The sequence below is a fragment of the Tachyglossus aculeatus genome, chromosome 12 (genome assembly GCF_015852505.1).
Source record: "Tachyglossus aculeatus isolate mTacAcu1 chromosome 12, mTacAcu1.pri, whole genome shotgun sequence".
NCBI lineage: Eukaryota > Metazoa > Chordata > Mammalia > Monotremata > Tachyglossidae > Tachyglossus > Tachyglossus aculeatus.
The window spans coordinates 42,901,761-42,906,601 of NC_052077.1; positions in this window are offsets into that span (position 1 = coordinate 42,901,761).

Genomic DNA, 4,841 nt, shown 5'->3' on the forward strand with positions numbered 1-4,841 from the left:
GGGGGGGGGACGGGGGACGGGGGTCCGTCCGGTGTGATCCCGTCCGATCCGGTCCGATCCCGGCGCGGGGGCGGGGAACAGGATTTCCCGCGCTTTCCCACGCTTTCCCGGCCGGGCCTCGGGCCCCTCCCGCGGTTTCCAGCCGCGTTAGCCCCGCCCCCCCCGGCGCGCGCCCTCCAATCCCGTCCCTCCGGCCACGCCCCCCAGCGCGCGCCCTCCAATCACGTCCCTCCGGCCACGCCCCCCGACGCGCGCCCTCCAGTCCCGTCCCTCCGGCCACGCCCCCCAGCGCGCTCCCTCCAATCACGTCCCTCCGGCCCCGCCCCTCAGCGCGCGCCCTCCAATCACGTCCCTCCGGCCACGCCCCCCAGCGCGCGCCCTCCACTCACGTCCCCAGGCCCCGCCCCCCATCGCGCGCCCTCCAATCACGTCCATCCGGCCACGCCCCCCCGGCGCGCGCCCTCCAATCCCGTCCCTCCTGCCACGCCCCCCAGCGCAATCCCTCCAATCACGTCCCCCGGCCCCGCCCCCCAGCGCGCGCCCTCCAATCCCGTCCCTCCGGCCACGCCCCCCAGCGCGCGCCCTCCAATCCCGTCCCCCGGCCACGCCCCCCAGCGCGCCCTCCAATCCCGTCCCTCCGGCCACGCCCCCCATCTTGCTCCCTCCAATCACGTCCCCCCGGCCCCGCCCCCCGGCGCGCGCCCTCCAATCACGTCCCTCCGGCCACGCCCACCCCACCCCCGCGGCGCGCGCCCTCCAATCACGTCTCCCGGCCCTGTGGGACAACCTGATCACCTTGTAACCTCACCAGCGCTTAGAACAGTGCTTGGCACATAGTAAGCGCTTAATAAATGCTATTATCATTATTATTATTATTATTATTATTATTATTATTATTATGTGCAAAACACTGTTCTAAGCGCCTGGGAGTTGCAAGGTGATCAGGTTGTCCCACGTGGGGCTCACAGTTTTAATCCCCATTTTACAGATGAGGGAACTGAGGCCCAGAGAAGTGAAATGACTTGCCCGAAGTCACACAACTGCCAGTTGGCGGAGCCGGGATTTGAACCCATGACCTCTGACTCCAAAGCCCGGGCTCCTTCCTCTGAGCCACGCGTATGTTAAGCACTTACTATGCGCAAAGCACCCTTCTGAGCGCTGGTACAACCTGATGCAAGGTGACAGGTTGTCCCACGTGGGGCTCACAGTCTTCATCCCCATTTTCCAGATGAGGGAACTGAGGCCCAGAGAAGTGAAGTGGCTTGCCCAAGGTCACACAGCCGACCAAGTGGCTGAGGCGGGATTCGAACCCGTGATCTCTGACTCCCAACCCCGAGTTCTTTCCACTGAGCCACGCCTGATGGAATACAGGCCCCAGACCAAGAGAATTCCTTTTGATTAGTTGGGGCACCCCATAAATAACAAATTCCATAGTCATCGGGAATTCCGATCTGCGCATTATTTTATTTGTACATATCTATTCTATTTATTTTATTTTGTTAGTACGTTTGGTTTTGTTTTCTGTCTCCCCGTTTTAGACTGTGAGGCCACTGTTGGGTAGGGACTGTCTCTATATGTTGCCAATTTGTACTTCCCAAGCGCTTAGTACAGTGCTCTGCACATAGTAAGCACTCAATAAATACGATTGATGATGATCTCGTATTTAGGCGGCTAATCCAAACAAGGGCTTATTCAATTAACTCTATTAATTAACCTAACCGGGGAAGAATTATGAGAATGAACGGTGCTCTCCCATCTCATTTTTAACAACAACCAGACACATTGTTCTGCAGCCTCCTGGCCCGAGGACCCGATAATTAAATTATGAACCGCTTCTTGCCGGCTGCCAGTAATGTCGACGGAGAGAGGTTTCACCGTCAATCAATCGTATTTATTGAGCGCTTACTGTGTGCAGAGCACTGTACTAAGCGCTTGGGAAGTCCAAGGTGGTAACATATAGAGACGGTCCCTACCCAACAGTGGGCTCACAGTCTAAATGTTGCCAACTTGTACTTCCCAAGCGCTTAGTCCAGTGCTCTGCACACAGTAAGCGCTCAATAAATACAATTGATTGATTGATTGATTGAATAAATACAATTGATTGATTGATTAGAAGAGATGGAGATGGTCGTCATCTCTCCCCAAGGACGGTCACGTTTAAAGGACGATGCCAATTAATATAACGGTTTCTTATTGTGCCAATTAATACGACGGTTTAATACTTTCATTCATTCAATCGTATTTATTGAGCGCTTACTGTGTGCAGAGCACTGGACTAAGCGCTTGAGAAGTCCAAGTTGGCCACATCTAGAGACAGTCCCTACCCAACAGCGGGCTCACAGTCTAGAAGGGGGAGACAGACAACAAAACAAAATATATTAACAAAATAAAATCAATAGAATAGTAAATATGTACAAATAAAATAGAGTAATAAATCTGTACCAGTATATACAAGTGCTGTGGGGAGGGGAAGGAGGTAGGGCGGGAGGGATGGGGAGGAGAGGAAAAAGGGGGATGAGTGTGGGAAGGCCTCCTGGAGGAGGCCTTTTAGACTGTGAGCCCACTGTTGGGTAGGGACTGTCTCTATATGTTGCCAATTTGTACTTCCCAAGCGCTTAGTACAGTGCTCTGCACATAGTAAGCGCTCAATAAATACGATTGATGATGATGATGATGATGGAGGAGGTGAGCTCTCAGGAGGGCTTTGAAGGGAGGAAGAGGGATAGTTTGGCGGATGTGAGGAGGGAGGGAAGCAGAGGGGCTCAGTGGAAAGAGCCCGGGCTTTGGAGTCAGAGGTCATGGGTTCAAATCCCGGCTCTGCCACTTGTCAGCTGGGTGACTTTGGGCAAGTCACTTCACTTCTCCGGGCCTCAGTTCCCTCATCTGGAAAATGGGGATGAAGACTGTGAGCCCCCAGTGGGACAACCTCAGCACCTTGTAACTTCCCCAGCGCTTAGAACAGTGCCTTGCACATAGTAAGCGCTTAATAAATGCCATTATTATTATTATTATGTGGGCCGGGGGTTGACAGGCGAGGACGAGGCCCAGTGAGAAGGTGAGTGGTGGCAGAGGAGCGGAGGGTGCGGGCTGGGCTGGAGAAGGACAGAAGGGAGCTGAGGAAGGAGGGGGCGATGTGATGGACGGCCTTGAAGCCCAGGGTGAGGAGTTTTTGCCTGATTCGTAGGTTGATTGGTAGCCACTGGAGATTTTTGAGGAGCGGACTAACATGCCCAGAGCGTTTCCACACAAAGATTATCCAGGCAGCAGCGTAAAGTGAGTGAGGGACCCCCCGGGCCTTATAATAATAATAATTCATAATAATGATGGTATTTCTTAAGCGCTTACTATGTGCCAAGCACTGTTCTAAGCGCTGGGGGAGATCCAAGGTCAGTGAGCCCGCTATGGGGTAGGGACTGTCTCTATTTGTACATATCTGTATTTATTTGTACCTATTTATTCTATTTATTTTATTTTGTTAATATGTTTTGTTGTCTGTCTTCCCCTTCTAGACTGTGAGCCCGCTGTTGGGTAGGGACTGTCTCTATTTGCACATATCCATATTTATTTGTACCTATTTATTCTATTTATTTTATTTTGTTAATATGTTCTGTTTTGTTCTCTGTCTCCCCCTTCTAGACTGTGAGCCCGCTGTTGGGTAGGGACCGTCTCTATTTGTACATATCTGTATTTATTTGTACCTATTTATTCTACTTATTTTACTTTGTTAATATGTTTTGTTTCGTTGTCCCTCTCCCCCTTCTAGACTGTGAGCCCGCTGTTGGGTAGGGACCGTCTCTATTTGAACATATCTGTATTTATTTGTACCTATTTATTCTATTTATTTTATTTTGTTAATATGTTTTGTTTTGTTGCCTGTCTCCCCCTTCTAGACTGTGAGCCCGCTGTTGGGTAGGGCCCGTCTCTATTTGTACATATCCGTATTTATTTGTACCTGTTTATTCTATTTATTTTATTTTGTTAATATGTTTTGTTTTGTTCTCTGTCTCCCCCTTCTAGACTGGGAGCCCGCTGTTGGGTAGGGACCGTCTGTATTTGCACATATCCATATTTATTTGTACCTATCTATTCTATTTATTTTATTTTGTTAATATGTTTTGTTTCATTGTCTGTCTCCCCCTTCTAGACTGTGAGCCCACTGTTGGGTAGGGACCGTCTCTAGATGTTGCCAACTTGTACTTCTCAAGCGCTTCGTACAGTGCTCTGCACACAGTAAGCGCTCAATAAATACGATTGATTGATTGGGTAGGGACTGTCTCTAGATATTGCCAACTTGTACTTCCCAAGCGCTTAGTACAGTGCTCTGCACACAGTAAGTGCTCAATAAATTCGATTGAATGAATATATGTTTGTACGTATTTATTACTCTATTTATTTTACTTTTACATATTTACTATTCTATTTATTTTATTTTGTTAATATGTTTTGTTTTGTTGTCTGTCTCTACTATTCTTTTAATTTTGCTAATGATGTGCATCTAGCTTTAATTCTATTTGTTCTGGCGATTTTGGCACCTGTCTCCATGTTTTGTTTTGTTGTCTGTCTCCCCCTTCTAGACTGTGAGCCCGTTGTTGGGTAGGGACCGTCTCTAGATGTTGCCAACTTGGACTTCCCAAGCGCTTAGTACAGTGCTCCGCCCGCAGTAAGCGCTCAATAAATACAATTGAATGAATGAATGAAAGTATAGACAAGTGGGGGAGCCGGGATTAGAACCCATGACCTCCAACTCCCAAGCCCGGGCTCTTTCCACTGAGCCACGCTGCTTCTAAATACCATAATTAATGAATCAATCAATTAATTAATAATTAATTAATTAATATTGA